Genomic DNA, 18,993 nt, shown 5'->3' with positions numbered 1-18,993 from the left:
GACGTGAGCCCCAGGAAGGGTCCCCTGCTACCAACCGGGTACCTGGGTGAGTGAGTAGAAGGAGGCAGAACCGGCCTTGAGCTTGTGTGGTGTGCCTCAATTCTCGTCCCCGCAAACCAAGGATGAAAACTAGCTGTTCTCAGGGTATCAGTTAGATGCACACCCAGGGAAGGGACCCTACCACTGGACGGGTACATGGGTGAGTCCAACACTGAGATCTTTTGGAACCTTAAATTCCGTGTCTCCACTGCATTGTGAAGATCTTCTAGTCAGGGAGTCAGAGTGGGCCCAGGTCCTTGTTCCTGACAGGCAGGGACTGTCGTAGGGCTAGCACAGCTGTGAGGCCCCATTGGCTCCAAGTAGCCCCAAGAGTTTGTAAGGTGATAAAAGACAGCTGTGATGTGGCCACGTCTGTGGCAGAACAGTTCTTGATTGCTGCACAGTGGGGCACGGAGCTCCCCTTGGTCCTGGCTGAGGGGGTGCATCAGGCAAAAGACCACCCAAAAGCGAAGACCACCAAGAGGGTGGTGGGAATGGAGCTTTTTCTTATTTCTCCATGTAGTCCTGCATTTTAATTTTTTTCAGGGGAGAGTGTAAACATAGTCCCCCACTATAACAAAATATGCAGTTGAGTTATCAACATTTGGGGAAATCGCAAGGGTCAGCATATGAGGAGTGCAATGTATAAGCCTCTCCCTGGGAAAACCACTTTCACAATCACGGCATCTCCCTGCCAGGTCAGTATACAGAATGTTCCCTGTGACATGGGAAAATGTTAAGTTCTTCTGCTTGGGGATAGGATGTTCTGTAAACAGTCCTATTCCTAGGACCATATGACCTAGCTTGTCATTTAAGGCTGCTTCCTTAGTGTCTGGATGATTTGCTCATGATTGTAAATGTGGATGTTAAAATTCTATATTATTATTGAGTTGCAGTCAATTTCACCCTTACGTTCTATTTTTAAAATGGGGGAAAAGGTAAGATACTTAATGCACAAAAGCAGAAAGTGTAATCTCTAAGTTGGGGGACACAGGAGAGGAAAAAGAGAAAGGGAAGAACAACTGGTTAAAGAGATAAGAGCTCAAAACATTTCCAGTCTCTGGGGGGAAAGTTTTGCACAGATTCAAAATACCCAAATAGTACCAAGCAAAAATAGGTGCAAACAAAACAATACTAAGCACACTGAATAACAGAAAAGCAGAAATCCTAGACACACTAGTTAAAAATAAGGAAATTGAAACAGTAATTAAAAGTCTCTTCATGAATAAAATCCTGGGTCCAGATGGGTCCACTAGTGTGTTAGCTCTATCAAATCTTCAAAGAAGGTTAGCTACTTATCTATTGAAGGGCATTTGGATTGATAAAAGGTTTTGCTAATTGTGAATAAAGCTTGTCTAAACCATTTATAAAAATAATCTCCAAAAAAATGTTTAAACTATCATTTTTTTCATTCAAAGGTCACAAAAAATTTGAAAATCCTCGAAACTCTTGTCATTCACATCTCAAGGAGTGGCAGTCAGTTAATTCCACTTAAAATATAGACTAGTTTTAATATATACATATTTTATCTTATTTCTTGAAAGTTTATCTTTTTCTTAATTTAAATTATAAAATTACCTATTATAAAGATCTCTTATTTATGTATATATATTATATTTGTTTAACAAATTGTTGACAATGACAGAAGAAATGTAAAAAAATCCGAATTCAGAATTGTGTGAATTTTCTTCTCAGCACAAGATTAGCTCTTTGTTTTGAGTTTCAGATTGGAGACCATATTTTATCTCACTACCCAACTTGTTATAACCACAAACTTTATGACTGGCAGAACGGTTCTTACTTTTAAATACATCAGATGAACGATAATCCAGTGACTTTTCTGCTAGTGAATCATTGTTTATAGCCTTTTAGAAATCACAAATAAGACCTTCTCTGCAGGTAAAGACAAAGTATCTAATGTTTATATTGGGAAACAATTAACAAAACAATCAGAATCATTAGCAATTTATTACTGCTAATACATAACTGCTTCTGTAAGAAAAAAAAAATCCCTGTATTAGATTTTGAACAATATATTTTTGTTCCTTTTTCACCCAGAAGAAGCAGCAAATATATCCAGGCTTCAGGAGCAGAATGCTTTGCTATTATTTTCTCTCTCACTTTGGACAAATTAATTTATCTTTCTAATTTCCTGTTTCCATGCCTGTAAAATGGACATTATTAGTATATCAATCCACAGACTTACTAAATAATCAGTTTATCAGAGAAACAGAATGTGTAAAAAACATGCTTTTATATGACTTTTTATTTACGCAATTCTCCGGGATGGTTCAGCAATTTGGAATCCACAAGACAGTCTTAAACTGCAATTTCTTGCCCTGCTTCCCCCCATCTACACACACATAGAGTCATAGAAGAGTTTACTGTTAAATCCATACAGATTATCTGGGCAATCTTCTTTACGTCAAGCTAACTGACTGTGGAAATGACCTATATAAAACATTTTTATATTTTATACAACAATTAACATTTGACCATTTGTGTAACTGGTAACTGTAACCTAAACAAATGATACGTCCCAAGTACCTATATCACAGGTGCCTTATAAGAATAAAGAAATATGTGTAAATCATTTTAGCAATGTCAGGCACATAGTATCTACTGAAGAGTTAATTACTTGCCAGTGGTATGCAAATCATATAATTGAGGAAATCATATAATTTGGTAGATCCTTAATTTCTTCATGAATAAAATAAAAGTACTCAAGAAAAAAATCACTAAAGCTTCTTTCTTAAAAGTTGTGCTTTCTAGAAGCATTAAAGAAAAGTGTTTGGGCCCAACATGCTTCCTTTGGAGAGGAAAAACTCCTGACAAGACAGACATACCCCTTTTCCTGGGGAGTAGAGTGGAGTCCTGGATTTCAAATACTATGGGCCTATATTCCCACTCTAGCACAATATGACCCTCTGAGCACTGCCAAGGGTGGCCCTAGTGGAACCAAAGCACTACTAATATTTCTCCCAAATTTCAAGAAAATAAACCTCAAAATATTTAAAAACTGGGCCAGAAATGGTATGCAAAACACTAGAGAAACTTTAATAATCAACCTTCTGGGAGTATGGTGCCGCCAGCAGGTCAATCTGTACCTGTGAGGCGAGTGCATCAGCAGCCTCATGGCGCCTTCAGACTTCCAGATACCCCAAAATTGCTGCTGTGCCTTTGGCCAGACCCCAAAAACTTGGGGCAAAGTTTACCAAGAAAATAAACGGCCAAAAGTTAGGTATGTGGGAAACACACCCACAAACCACCTCCGGCTCAGCTATATAATTGGAAGCAAGGCCTCTTTGGTTCCTGATTGAACTGCTTAATGGCCATGATCCCAGAGACTCAGAAATTAATCTCAGAATCCAGTGGCTTTAGGTAGAAATGCGTCTGGTCTCTGCAGTAGGCTACCGGTGCTGGGCCAACCCAGGTGGGAATAGGTTTCATGCCTTGGCCTATTGCCCCTGGCAGCCCAGTGGCCACCATCCATCTGAGGCCACTGGAGAGTCACATTTGGGGCCCCAGTGACGAGACACGCAGGGCCTCACGGGATGAGGGTGGAGCTGGGCTTGTCCTCCCCACCCCAACGAGACCCCAAGTCATCGCCCACGAATGTCCTCTCTGGCTTCTGATCAAGCTGCTTAACGGCCATGATCCCAGAGACTCAGAAACAAATCTCAAAACCCAGTGGCGTTTGGCAGAAATGCATCCGGTCTCCACAGTACGTTACTGTCGCTGGGCCACCCCAGGGAGGAAAGGGTGTTGTCCCTCCGCCTGCTCCCTCTTGGCGACTTGGTGGCTGTCATCCTCCAGAGGCCATTGGACAGTCAGGCTTGGGTCCGCAGTGACAAAACTTGTTGGGTCTCACGGGATGGGAGGGGGGAGGTGGAGCCGGGCCTGTCCTCCCCACCCTAACGAGACCCCAAGTCATTGCCCACAAACGGCCTCTCTGGCTCCTCATCAAGCTGCTCAACGGCCTTGATCCCAGAGACTCAGAAGCAAATCTCGAAACTCAGCGGCTTTTGTCAGAAATGTGTCCGGACCCCGCAGTAGGTTACTGTCGCCGGGCCACCTCAGGGGGGAATGGGTGCTGTCCCTCTGCCTGCTCCCTCTTGGCAACTTGGTGGCTGTCATCCTCCAGAGGCCATTGGACAGTCAGGCTTGGGTCCGCAGTGACGAAACTTGTTGGGTCTCACGGGATGGGGTGGGGAGGTGGAGCCGGGCCTGTCCTCCCCACCCTAACGAGACCCCAAATTATCGCCCACGAATGGCCTCTTTGGCTCCTCATCAAGTTGCTCAATGTCCATGATCCCAGAGACTCAGGAGCAGATCTCTAAACCCAGTGGCTTTTGGCAGAAATCCCTCCAGATTTAAGTGTTAAAATTTGAGAATTTCAAAACCACATGGCCCTACTGCAGCCACACAACATCATATGTTATTCATAACCAGCAATAGAACACAAATTGTCTATTGTTGCCTTTTCAGCAGATCTGAGTGTTGGGGTAAAATCTTAAATAATGGTGGGTCTGATGTTGAAATAGTGAATGTGATCAAAGTAGAGAGAGAGAGTAATGTAGAAATCAAGGCAGGGGGAGGGTGTGGGATGGGGGTATACTGGGATTTTTGGTGGTGGAGAATGGGCACTGGTGAAGGTACGGGTGTTTCATTGTATGACTGAGACTTAGACCCAAAAACTTTGTAACTGCTCTCACGGTGATTCAATAAATAAAATTATTAAAAATGGAAAAAGAAAAAAAAAGTAAGGTGGAGTTCATGCACAATTCAATCAGCAAGTCAGTGGCTGAATAAATAGCAGTACTCCTACAAAAAAAGAAAAAAAAAATCAACCTTCTTTAAGTGGTGCTAGGAAAACTGAATGGCTACTTGTAAAAATGAACTTAGACCTCTAATGCTATGCACAAAGGTAAAAGGTAAAGGTAAAGACCCTCCCGTTGATCATCCATTTGCTCGAGCGGGCCCAGTAACGTCTCCATTGGAGACTTTGTTGTTACTGTGTCTGGCATATCGAATACTCTCGGTAGCTTGCCGGGCTCTCCGAGAGGGGCGGAGGAATCGAACTCGGGTCGGCCATGTTGGCCACGTGCAAGGCAAATGCCCTACCTGCTGTGCTATCGCTCCAGCCCAAAGGTCAGGTCAAAATGGATTAAAGACCTCAACATCAAACCTGAATCCATATAGTACATGGAGGAAAATATCGACAAAACCCTCCATGACATTGAAGTTAAAGGCACCTTCAAAGATAAAACACCCCTGATAACACAAATAGAAGCAAAGATAAATAAATGGGACTATATTGAACTAAGAAGCTTCTGCACCTCCAAAGAAACAGTGACTAAGATAAAAACATAGACCATGGAATGGTAAAAATTATTCACCCATGTGGCAAGGAGTTAATATCAAAGATTACAAGGCACTGGTAGAATTTTACAATAAAAAAATACCCATCCCCATCAAAAATTGGGGAGGATAAATGAATAGAAATTTTCTCAAAGAATAAATTTAAATGTCCAAAGTCACATAAAAAAATGCTCTTCATTACTAATCATCAGTGATGCTCAGGGGTTATTCCTGGCAGTTAGGAATTACTCCTAGCAGTGCTTGGGATGCCTGAATTGAACCTACGTCAGCCAAATAAGTGCCCTTCTCAACCAAGTATACTGTCACTTTCACACCACTTTTAAGGTTTTAGCCAGTACCACCGGATGCATAAACTTGTTGTACAAAATGCAACTCATTTGACTACTAAATATTGAATAAAGATCTTATCTAAGAGGCAAGGAAAAAAATCTTAGTGGGTCAGTTGTCTATTTCTTTGCTTTGGGACCACACCCACCTCAGGGCTCAGGGGCTGCTCCCAGAGGATTATAGACTGTCCCTCAGGGAGCAACCCCCGAGCACCAAGCCAGGTGTGGCCCCAAAACAAAAAGAAATAGATGATCCACTAAGATCTAACTAAAGGCCAAGTGAAAAATCAGCTTTGATCAGCTGAGATTCCACAATCAAGGATTTGTGGAGACATGCATGACGAACCATCACTCACTTCTGGGAACAGGTTATCAGCCGGCACAGCTTGCTTAATTTCTGATTTTGAGGTGGAAGTTCCACTCTCCATTTCTTATTTCACATCATTCTCTACTTCACAGAGCGGGGAGAAAGGGCTACAAAGTTCAAAAAGAGAACTCCCAGAATGACCACCAACTGGGAACTCTTTGGTACTATTGCGGCAACATGGGAAGATGCCATTGTTGACAACATTGACGAGGAATACGATCGACTGGTTCAGCACCTCCATGAATGTGCGAGGAACGCCAAGAGAGAGATAGCCACAAAAAGTCGCCTATCTTCGAAAACTCTTGAGCTAATTCGCCAGCGTGGTTTGGCGCATGCCTCAGGCAACCGCAAGCTAACGTCCGAGCTTGCAAAGCAGTGCAGAGATGCGATCAAGGAAGACCTCAAAGAGAGAAGAGCAGAAGTACTGGTAGATGCGGCAGAAGCCGGGAAAAGTATTCATAAGGCCCGCCTGTCCTTCGCCAACTATAAGACCAAGATGACTGCCCTCCGACGTCCTGATGGATCCATCACATCCTCCAGAACGGCAATGGAGAAGATTATCCATGACTTCTACTCAAATCTCTTCGATAGCCATGTCCACTTGCCAACATACCAAATTCCACAGGATGGGTATGTTGTTCCCAACGTTCTCCCCTCCGAAATCCGACACGCCATTTCATTGGTAAAGAAACAAACAGCACCCGGCCCAGACAAGGTCAGACCTGAACACCTGAAGAACCTGCCGTCAGTACTCATCAATACACTGGCTCGGCTCTTCACTCACTACCTGTCTGAATGCAAGGTTCCATCCCACTGGAAAACCAGCAGGACCGTACTACTGTTCAAGAAGGGAGACATCCATGACATTGGCAACTATCGCCCGATCTGTCTATTGTCTGTCATCTACAAGTTGTTCACTCGAGTCATCCTGAATAGGATTGGCAGAACATTAGATGAAGGACAACCATGCGAGCAAGCAGGGTTCCGCAAAGGATTCAGCACCATCGACCATATCCACACGATAACCAAGCTCATTGAGGTTTCTCGGGAGTTCAAGATGCCGCTCTACTTAACGTTCATTGATTTAAAGAAGGCCTTTGATTCTGTTGAGACGGAAGCGGTCATTGAAGCCCTAGCCAATCAGGGCATTCAAGCCCAATACATCAGGATCCTCCGTGAGCTCTTTTGTGGATTCACTACCAGGATCTCACCATTCTACAAAGAAGTGATTGTTGATGTCAAGAGAGGGGTGCGGCAGGGTGATACCATTTCACCGAAACTCTTCAGTGCCACCCTCGAGAACATCATGCGACGACTGAAATGGGAAGGAATGGGAGTGAAGATAGATGGTCGGCAATTACACCACCTCCGCTTTGCTGATGACATTGTTTTAATAACACCAAACATCAGCCAAGCGGCACAAATGCTGGCCGACTTTGACCGTGAGTGTGGAAAGGTAGGACTACAGCTGAATCTTACGAAGACAATGTTTATGAGAAACAGCCTTGTTCCTGACGCCCCATTCGCTCTCAATGGAACGACCATCTCCGAATGCAACAGCTATGTCTACCTAGGTCGAGAGGTCACCATGACAAATGACCTGGCACCCGAGCTGCGCAGTAGGAAGAGAGCGGCTTGGAACGCCTTCAAGAACGTCGAAGAAATAGCTAAGAGGACGAAGAACCTCCGGCTCCGGGCACATCTCTTTGATTCCACTGTTCTTCCTGCATTAACATATGCCTCAGAGACCTGGGCCCTACGCAAACAAGATGAGAATGCTATTCAGGTCTCCCAAAGAAGAATAGAAAGGGCTATGCTTGGAATATCACGTTTCACTCAAATGAGAGAACGAATCCAGAGTTCTGACATCCGTCGACGATCAAGGATCAGGGACGCTGTCTCATTTGCCAAGGTGTCGAAAATCAGATGGGCTGGTCACGTAATGAGATTTAAAGACGACCGTTGTACTAGAGCTGTTACTGATTGGATTCCACGGGATGTCAAAAGACCGCGTGGCCGCCCACCTACCAGATGGTCAGACTTCTTCGTCAAGATCATGAACGATCGGTTTGAGGCCCTTCATGTTCCCGGAGCGAACAGATGCCATTGGGCTACACTAGCATGGGACAGGGACAAATGGAGACGTTACTGGCGCCCGCTCGAGCAAATCGACGACTAACGGGAAGTTAAGTGATTAAGTGACTAATCATCAGGGAGATTCAAATCAAAACAACAATGAGATATCATCTCACATCACAGTGTCTAACAAAAGGAGAAGAATAACCAGTGCTAGCAAGGATGCAGGGAGAAAGGGACTCTCATTCATTGCTGATAAGAATACTGACTGGTTCAGCCTTTTTGGAAAACAATATGGACATCCATCAAAAACTGAGATCCCATTTGATCCAGCAATACTACTTGTGGGAACATACACTGGGGGACCAAAAACACACAGCAGAAATACCATCTATACTTCTATGTTCATTGCAGCACAATAGCCAGAGTCTGGAAACAACCTGAGTACCTGAGAATAGACAAATGGATCAAGAAACTATGAGACATCTACACAATGGAATACCATCCAGCTATAAGGAAAAACGAAGCATGGAATTTTCCTATAAATGAATGAATATGGACAGTATCATGCTGAATGAAATGAGTAAGAAGGAGAGAGACAGATATAGAATGACTACATTCATTTGTGGGATATAATAATAAAATAGCATGAGACTAATATATCCAGGGCCAAGTAAACCAGGGGCCATGAGGATTGGTCAATGGTTAAAATCTACCACAAGTATTTGGGTGGGGGGGGGGAGGTGGGCAGAGGTAAGTAAGATAGAGAGGGGACCACCATGACAATAATAGTTGAAAATGATCATGTTGTATAAGAATTGTGTGATGAAAGTAGGTAGAGGTATATTCATGATAACATTTCATTGTATGTATTGCAAACCACAGTGCCCAAAAGGAAAGAGAGAGAGAAAAAGAGATAGGGTAGGAGAGGGAGAGGAAGAAAGAGAAATAAAGAGAGAGACAAAGAGAGAGACAGACAAAGAGAGAGGGAGAGAGAGAGAAGATAAGTGCGTGCCATAGAAGCAGGCTGGGAGGAGGAATTGGGGCATTGTGGGAGGGAAACAGGGAACATTGGTGCTGGGAAATGTATACTCATGGAGGGATAGGTGTTGAAATACTCTATGACTGAAACCCAATCATGAAAAGCTTCATAATAGTCTATCTTATGATGATTCAATTAAAAAAATTTTGTTGTGACCTAAAATGAATTGTAAATGTTTGATTGGCAGAAAGGTTAAATAAAAGGTAAATAAAGAAGTAGACTATTGGAATAATAGGATCAGTGTGCTACAGTAACATAGCACCTAAAGCATTAATATTAATTGCACTGTAAATCATGATAATTCTATTTTTTAAATTTATCTTTTTAGTTTCCTCAAATAATTCTATTTGAATAAGATAAAAAGCAGGTTCTTAGTGTTCATTTCTTAAAATGTATTTGTGGGTCAAATGACAGATTGCTAATGTACCTGATTCATGAAGATAATTTAACCCAGAAATTATCTCCCCCACTTTCCTTTTTCACATTTTTCTTTCCCCTTTTTCTTCTTCCCCTTAGCTATACCATCAGTAATTTTAAAAACCTAATATAGATAGTAAAGTTGTATTTTATCATAAACTGAGGCAAGTCAGCATTAAAAGAAAATGTACTGAGAAACTTGAGGTTATAACAAAAAGCATGCTGGACCGAGAAATAGAATAAGGTTATGAGTGAGGAGAAAGAATGCAAGGGGCAAGAAAATTCCTCCGTCCCACTGACCGACTTGCCTACAAAGGTCTGTTCCCATTGTTTCTGAGAAAATAAGCTAAGTGTTTACTATTTTTGGCATATCAAATATGCTACAGATAGCTCTCAGGCTCTGCGGTGCGGGCGGGATACTCTCGGTAGCTTGCCAGGCTCTTCGAGAGGGATAGAGGCTTTTAGGGTGGCCTCTAATCACCCTCGTAGGTGAACCATATTTGAATCCTATCACATATGCTACGGTAATCTTGGAAGATGGGTATTAAGTAACTTATGATGTGTTGTGTGGCCTTTTTGCAACCGCAGAGTACAGAAAGCGGCCTGGAGCATGGTGGTGGTTGGGTAGTGGAGGTAATAGAGGTGGTGGAGATATGCCAATAGATATTTATTTGGTACCGGCAGGATGGGGATTCTGGGTGTGATCCCTGGGTCACTGGAGATTGGTGGGAACAGGTAGAGGATCTCTGTTTTCGGGTCACATTGAGCGTGGAGTCCAAGGTCACAAAGTTCCGCTTACCTGGTTCTGTGGGACTTCACTCATGCGTGAGTCTCAGCCTGAGTGTCCAGAAAGCAGTGTGGAGCATGGCTGAGGCTGGGTAGTGGAGGAAGTGTAAATACAATGGGTCTCAATCCCCTGACACTAGAAGAGCCACCAATACAGCAACGTTAAGAAGGATGAGGAGGGAGAGGCTGATAAAACCTCAAGGCCTAACCAGGCTGCCAAAACAAAGGACTAAAATGACTGTCTGTACTTTCAATGCACATACGCTAGCATTGGATGCATCCATCGAGGACCTGATGGTGCAGGTGCGAAAAATCAAGAACGACATCATTGGTCTGACCAAGACGAGAAGGCATCAACCACATCACGCCGTTTTTGACACTGGAGAAGAACTGTTCCTCGGAACATGCGACAAAAGAGGAATCAGTGGTGTTGGTGTCCTTGTCAACACGATCTTGGCCATGAACATTGATTCATTCGAATGCCTGGCAGCCTGAATTGGATGATTACACTTGAATAGATGTGGTTCACTGCCAATAGTTACTATCTTCGTTGTCTATGCACCAACATCCAACTACGATAAAGAAATTGAGGAGCTCTACATGGATCTGGAGAAGTTCTATAAAGAATACCACACCTTCTACAAGATCATTGTCTGTAATTTTAATGCCAAGATAGGGGCAAAAATATCAACTGAAAAATTCCACATTGGGACCCATGGTCTAGAATGGAACGAACAGGGTAAGAGACTGTCTGAGTTCATCATGTCGATCAAGACCATCCATGGTAACTCACAGTTCCAGAAGGCCAAGTCTAAACGTTGGACATGGGAGTCTCCTGGTGGATGGTTACACAACAAAATTGACCACATCATATTCAATTGACAGTTTTGCCTGATCGGTATCACTGTTGTCCCAAAATTCCAAAGAGAATTGGAACACCATCTCCTTCATGCAAAATTCTACTTCATGGAGCAGGAGAAAGGGCTGCAAAGTTTAAGAAGAGAATTCTCAGAATGACCATCAATTGGGAGCTCTTTAGCACTATTGCTGCAACATGGGAAGATGCCATCATTGACAACATTGAAGAAGAATACAATTGACTGGTTCAGCACCTCCATGATTGTGCAAGAAACACACAGAGAGAGAGAGAGAGAGAGAGAGAGAGAGAGAGAGAGAGAGAGACCAAATGACGCCTGTCTTTGAAAACCCTCGAGCTCATTCGCCAACATGGCTGGGCACGAGCCTCAGGCAAATGCAAGCAAACATCTGAGCTCACAAGCACGAACAAGTAGCAATAAAGGAAGACCTCAAAGAGAGAAGAGCAGCAGTGCTGGCCAATTCGGCAGAAGCCGGGAAAAGCATTCCCAACACCTGCCGGTCCTTTCCAACTAGAAGACCAAGAAGACTGCCCTCCGACATGCTGATGGATCTATCACATCTTTCAGAATGGCAATGTAGAAGTTTATCTATGACTTGTACTCGGATCTCTTTGATAGCCACTTCCACCTGCCCACATACCAAATTCTGCAGGATGGATATGTCGTTCCCAACTTTCTCCCTTCTAAAATCCGACACACCATTTTGTAGGTAAAGAAGTAAATAGCACCCGGCCCAGACAAGGTCAGACCCGAACACCTGAAGAATCTGCTGCCAGTACTCATCAATACACTGGCTCAACTCTTCACACTCTACCTGTCTGAATTCAAGGTTCCATCCCAGTGAAAAACCAGCGGTCTGTTCTACTGTACAATAAGGGAGACATTCACAACATTGGCAACTATCGTCCTATCTGCCTGTTGTCTGTCGTCTACAAGCTGTTCACTTGAGTCATTATGAATAGGATTGACAGAACACTAGATGAAGGACAACCATGCGAGCAAGCCGGGTTTCAAAAAGGATAAGGCACAATTGACCATATCCACATGGTAACCGAGATCATTGAGGTTTCTCAGGCGTTCAAGATGCCTCTCTTTCTAATGTTCATTGATTTAGAGAAGGTCTTTGATTCTGTTGAGATGGAAGTGGTCATCGAAGCCCTAGCCAAACAAGGCATTCAAACTCAATACATCAGGATCCTCCGTGAGCTGTATTATGGATTCACTACCAGGATCTCACCATTCTACAAGAAAGTCATCATCCAAGTCAAGAAAGGGGTTCAGTAAGGTGATATCATTTCACCAAAACTCTTCAATGCCACCATCGAGAATGTCATGTGACAACTGGAATGCGAAGGAATGGGAGTGACAACAGATGGTTGGCAACTACACTACCTCTGCTATGCTGATGACAACATTCTAATTACACCACAAATTAGCCAATTGGCACAAATGCTGGCCAGATTTGACTGTGAGTTTGGATAGGTCGGACTAAAGCTGAATCTCACAAAGACAATGTTCATGAGAAACATTCTCATCCCTGACATTCCATTTGCTCTCAATGGAATGAACATCTCTGAAGGCAACAGTTATGTGTACCTCAATCGAGAATTCAACATGACGAGTCACCTGGCACCTGAGTTGCACAGGAGGAAAAAAAAGTGGCTTGAAACACCTTCAAGAGCATAGAAGAAATAGCTGAGAGGATGAAGAACCTCTGGCTCTGGACACATCTCTTCATTTCCACTGTTCTTCCTGCATTAACATATGCCTCAGAGACTTGAGCCCTACGAAAACAGGATGAGAACGCTATTCGGGTCTCCCAAAGAGGAATCAAAAGAGCTATGCTTGGATGCTTGGAGTATCACTCTTCACTCAACTGAGAGAAAGATTCTGGAGTTCGGACTTATGTTGACGATGGAGAATCAGGGACAATGTCTTGTGTGCCAAGGTGTCGAAAATCAGATGAGGTGGACACGTAATGAGATTTGGAGACAACCACTGGACTAGAGTCATTACCAACTGGATTCCATGGGACATCAAAAGATCACATGGCTGCACATTTACGAAATGGTCAGACTTCTTCGTCAAGATCCTGAATGATCAGTTTGAGGCTCTTTGTGTTCCTGGAGCGAGCAGATGCCATTGGCCTACACTAGCACTCGACAGAGATGAATGGAAACGTTACTGGTGCCCGCGCTAGCAAATCAATGAGTAACAGGATGTCAAATGATCAAGTGATCAAGTGCAGTTAAGTATTATGGACACAACCAACTCCATAGTGTTACAGATTGATGTTCAGGAATTCTTATCTCTGATAAGGGTGATAAAAATATGACTCTTGAACATCAGACGCAATCAGCCAATGCCCCTGAAGTACCTACTGGATGCCATGACAAATTTGGGAGATCTTGACTGCAGTTCCTCATTACTAAATAGCACTTGTACAATTACCTGAACTTTGCTCACTGTCTTCTCAACAAAAATGTCCTCTTTCCATTTAATGGCTCCAGATCAAGTCCGAGGGGGCAGTTCTGGGGACACAGTATCTAGTGTTTCCAATCCCTGCTCACAGATTCTGGCTTCTTTGAAAGATAGCACCACTGAGTATTTTGAAACAGACATAGTTTTTGACATTTCCTTAGAATAAAGGATTGAGCTATTCTGGTACCTCAGGAAGCAAGTGAGACACTCAAGTGCCTGCCTTGGTAATGGCAACTGGTGTATCCAACCCCTTTCACGTGGTTAAATGAATGATAGAGAAGCAGCTCGCTTGGGAAATTCTAGGAAATTTGATTTAAGACAGTTCCATTCCAGAATCCAAGAGAACAGTGGCCCATAAGGTCACAAATTGGATTTAGTTTAGCCCACCTGGGTAGAATGGGGTAATTATAGCCCCAGCAATGAGATTATTTCCCAGTTATGATCCTGTGCTGTGAAGTCCAGCTATTAATATCAGTTGTTTCAAAGGTAACTTTTTTTTTCAGAGCAGTCTGACTAATTTAAAAGAGTATAATTGGGAAATTTCATGAATAACATCCTTTCATAAAAAACTTTGAAGGGAGCGATAGCACAGCGGGTAGGGCATTTACCTTGCACGTGGCCGACCTGGGTTCGATCTTTGGCATCACATATGGTCCCCCAAGAATCACCAGGAGTAATTCCTGACTGAGAGCCAGGAGTAGCCCCTAAGCATCTCTTCGTAACCCCTCAGCATCTCTGACCCAAAAAGCACTTGATCACTTGATACCCCGTCACTCATCGATTTGCTCGAGCGGGCACCAGTAACATCTCCATTCATCCCGGTTGCGTGCTAGTGTAGCCCAAGGCATCTGCTCCTTCTGGGAACACGAAATGCCTTAAACCGATCGTTCAGAGTCTTGATGAAATCTGACCATCTCGTAGGTGGGTGGCCACGCGGTCTTTTGACATCCCATGGAATCCAGCCAGTAATGGCTCTAGTCCAGCAGTCGTCTCCAAATCTCATTACGAGTCCAGCCCATCTGATTTTAGATGACTTGGCAAACGAGACAATGTCTCTGATTCTTGAGCATTGACAGAGGTCGGAACTCTGGATTCTTTCTCTCATTTAAGTGAAGCGTGATACTCCAAGCATAGCTCTTTCAATTCCTCTTTGAGAGACCCGAATAGCATTCTCATCCTGTTTGCATAGGGCTCAGGTCTCTGAGGCGTATGTTAATGCAAGAAAAACAGTGGAATCGAAGAGATGTGCCCAGAGCCGGAGATTCTTAATCCTCTTAGCTATTTCTTCGATGATCTTGAAAACATTCCAAGCTGCTCTCTTCCTCCTGCGCAACTCAAGTGCCAGGCCATTCGTCATGTTGACTTCTCTACCTAGTTACACATAAATGTTGTATTCGGAGATGTTCATTCCATCGAGAGTGAATGGAACATCAGGAATGAGACCGTTTCTCATGAACATTGTCTTTGTGAGATTCAGCAGTAATCTGACCTTACCACACTCACGATCAAAGTTGGCCAGCATTTGTGCTGCTTGGCTGATGTTTGATGTTATTAGAACAATGTCATCAGCAAAGCGGAGGTTGGTGTAGTTGCCGACCATCTATCTTCACTCCCATTCCTTCCCATTCCCGTTGTCACATGACGTTCTTGAGGGGCACACTGAAGAGTTTCAATGAAATAGTATCACCCTGCCTAACCCCTCTCTTGACTTGGATGATGACTTCCTTGTAGAATGGTGAGATTCTGGTAGTGAATCCGTAATACAGCTCACGAAGGATCCTGATGAATTGAGTTTGAACGCCCTCATTGGCTAGGATTTCGATGACCGCTTCTGTCTCAACAGAATCAAAGGCCTTCTTAAAACAATGAACATTAGACAGAGTGACATCTTGAACTCCTGAGAAACCTCAATGAGCTTGGTTATCATGTGGATATGGTCGATGGTGCTGAATCCTTTGCGGAACCTGGCTTGCTCGCATGGTTGTCCTTCATCTAGTGTTCTGCCAATCCTATTTAGGATGACTCGAGTGAACAGCTTGTAGGTTACAGACAATAGGCAGATTGGGCAATAGCTGCCAATGTCGTGGATGTCTCCCTTCTTGCATAGTAGTACAGTCCTGCTGGTTTTCCATTGGGACGGAACCTTGCATTCAGACAGGTAGCGTGTAAAGAGCTGAGCCAGTGTATTGATGAGTACTAATGGTAGGTTCTTCAGTTGTTCAGGTCTGACCTTGTCTGGGCCAGGTGCTCTTTGTTTCTTTACCGACGAGATGGTGTGTCAAATTTCGGAAGAGAGAACGTTGGGAATGACATATCCATCCTGTGGAATTTGGTATGTGGGCAGGGGGATGTGGCTATCAAAGAGATCTGAGTAGAAGTCATGAATAGTCTCCATTGCCCTTCTGGAATATGTGATAGATTCATCAGGACGTTGGAGAGCAGTCATCTTGGTCTTGTAGTTAGTGAAGGACAGGCGGGCATTACGGGCTTTTCCTGTCTTCAGCCACATCTACCAGCACTGCTGCACTTCTCTCTTTGAGGGCTTCCTTGATCACTTCTCTGCACTGCTTTGCGAGCTCAGATGTTCGCTTGCGGTTTCCTGAGGCATGCGCCAAGCCATGTTGGTGAATAAGCTCAAGGGTTTTCGAAGACAGGCATTTTGTTTTGTGGTTATCTTTCTTTTGGCGTTCTTCACACAATCATGGAGGTGTTGAACCAGTAAATTGTATTCCTCATCAATGTTGTTAATGACGGCATCTTCCCATGTTGCTGTAACAGAGCCAAATAGCTCCCAGTTGGTGGTCATTCTTCTTCTTAAACTTATTCCTTTCTCCCTGCTCCGTGAAGTAGAATTTTGCATGAAGGAGACGGTGGTCCGATCCCGTTTGGAATTTTGGAATAACAGTCACATCAGTCAGGCAAAACTGTCGATTGAATATGATGTGGTCAATTTCGTTGTGGAACCATCCACCGGGAGACTCCCATGCCCAACGTTTAGATTCGGGCTTAGAGAAGGACACCGACATCACCAATGCCTCTTTTGTCACATGTCCCAAGGAACAGTTCTTCTCCAGTGTCAAAAATGGCATGATGTGATTGATGCCTTCTCATCTAGGTCAGACCAATGATGTCGTACTTGATCTTTCACGCTTGTAGCAACAGGTCCTCGATGGATGCATCAGATGTTAGCATACATGCTTTTAAAGTACAGATAGTCATTTTTGGTTTTCTTCATTTTGGCAGCCTAGTTCGGCCTTGAGATTTTATCAGCCTCTCCTTCCACATCCTTCTCAATGTTGCCATATTCAGGGTCAGGGGAATGAGACCCATTGTATTTACTGGATTCGGCATATTGAATACAATGGAACATGAAGAAACCGGCAGAGGAACCCAGGTGTGTGGTACCCGGGGCTGAAATCTCCAAGCCTGCTCGGTTCGTGACTGGGCCTTCCAGTAGCTAGACAGTTATACCCACCAACTGTCGTGTAACCCCATCAATGGCCAAGATCTGGAGACTATAACACCAAGCTCCTGGAAGAGAACAAAACAGAGTCTCCTACCCCCCCAAAAAATGCTAAAGGGAAAAACAGAATTTTGACAAACCAATTTTGATATATGTATTCTTTTCCTTAAATTGCAGTTTCCAAGAATCTATTGATGACAGCAAGGACTTACGGTATCCCTTGTATCTCTTGCCTTTATGTTTGCCTCCACCTTATTTACAGTTCTGACTTAAAGAAAAGAGTCATCTGTTTTGCTATGCAAATGCACTTTTAATATAAACTCATTACTATTGTTTTTATTGTGGTTTAAATGCAGCAGCTAAGGTAGGTGATCTCAATACAATTCTAACATCCAAACAAAATGATAACAGTATTGCTTCATAAAAAGTCTTTCTTTAGGTGTTTGATCACCAGACTTGTGGTGTGAGCCCTTTTGTACATTTTTTTTTTTTAGATAATGCATATGGAGTCAAGTAGGAATTCTGACAGTAACTCCTCCTCCCCCTGTGGCTCTAAAGCCTGAGACTCTGAGTCCCCTTGGTTCATATTTGCATTACAGTGGACAGGAGTTATAGTTTCTCTGCTGCAAAACTAATACAACCCATTTATAAATAATTTGTTTTTATACCACTTATGCACTATGAAATGTTGTATATATTTTGATTTTCTACTTACAATTTCAGAATTGTAATTGCAAATAAATTAATTGCATTTCATCCTTTTGCAAGGCTGAGGTAAAAACTAATGACATAGATAGCAGTTAGAATTTTCTCCATGGTAATTAAAAAGCCTTTAGTTTCATTATTTAATCCCCAAGGACAGGGTGACTAATTATTCTTTATGAGAAAGTTGCAGCTTACAGCTCATTTTAATTAAAAATTCAAAATATGAGAATTTTACCAACTAAATTTTAACAATATGTGTGCTTGATGACATAGTACAGTGTTGAAAAGATCTCTAAAATTATTACTACATCCACAGTGTTTATCACTAAGTGTATTTTTTAATTATTTTATTAATTCCATTCACAACGAAAGCACTGTTTCCCTCTAATTTAATGATGGTGACATTAACATCGTGATTTGCTGCTGTTATCTTGCAGCTAGTGGACAGCACATAGTTTAAGGAGTCACCTCATGTTCTTGAGAAGTTTCATCCAAGAAATTATTTTAGGGGGTGAGCATAAGGCGTTTGTGATACAGATTTATCCTGCTGTTCATTTGGATTGGTGAGGATTGGTGAATATATATATATATATATATATATATATATATATATATATATCCAGTTTCTGTCCCCACTCCCCATGCTGAACTTTGTTGTGCTATGATAACTGTAAAATGTGATGCACTTACATCTGGCACTGATTCTAGTGAAGTGTTTTAATAAAATTCAGGGCAGATTTGATCTGTTCTTCAAGAGAATGGATACCAATTAGGTGTTACCAGATCAATGAAACAAGCTGCATATTTAAATGGTATGGAGGCTGTAATTAGACAGCAGGAATTGGGTGGCTTCATGAGCAGGACAAGTTAGCTACTTGTCCAGCTAGGAAGGAAGAGTCTGAGTTCATTAATACACCATCATAGCATCAACAAACTCATGACTGGTTTTAAAATAGAATTCTGCTGCTTTTCTTCAAAAGAAATCCAAACTAGGCACAAGCAGTGTGTGCCCCTTAAACATTAGAGTCCAT

The 18,993-nt window shown here is 42.9% G+C and overlaps 1 non-coding gene across 1 annotated transcript; it reads right to left on the bottom strand.

Annotated features, from left to right (window-relative positions):
* Positions 1 to 582: 582 nt before the first annotated feature.
* Positions 583 to 745, bottom strand: LOC130015824 (U1 spliceosomal RNA). Its single transcript, XR_008791152.1, has one exon. It is a non-coding gene; the product is annotated as a U1 spliceosomal RNA (small nuclear RNA).
* Between the last annotated feature and the right edge of the window lie 18,248 nt (positions 746 to 18,993).

This window comes from Sorex fumeus, unplaced genomic scaffold, assembly GCF_029834395.1.
Source record: "Sorex fumeus unplaced genomic scaffold, SorFum_2.1 ptg000131l, whole genome shotgun sequence".
NCBI classification, from domain to species: domain Eukaryota; kingdom Metazoa; phylum Chordata; class Mammalia; order Eulipotyphla; family Soricidae; genus Sorex; species Sorex fumeus.
Note: the sequence above shows the minus strand (reverse complement) of the source record. Positions and strands in the feature narration are given on the sequence as shown.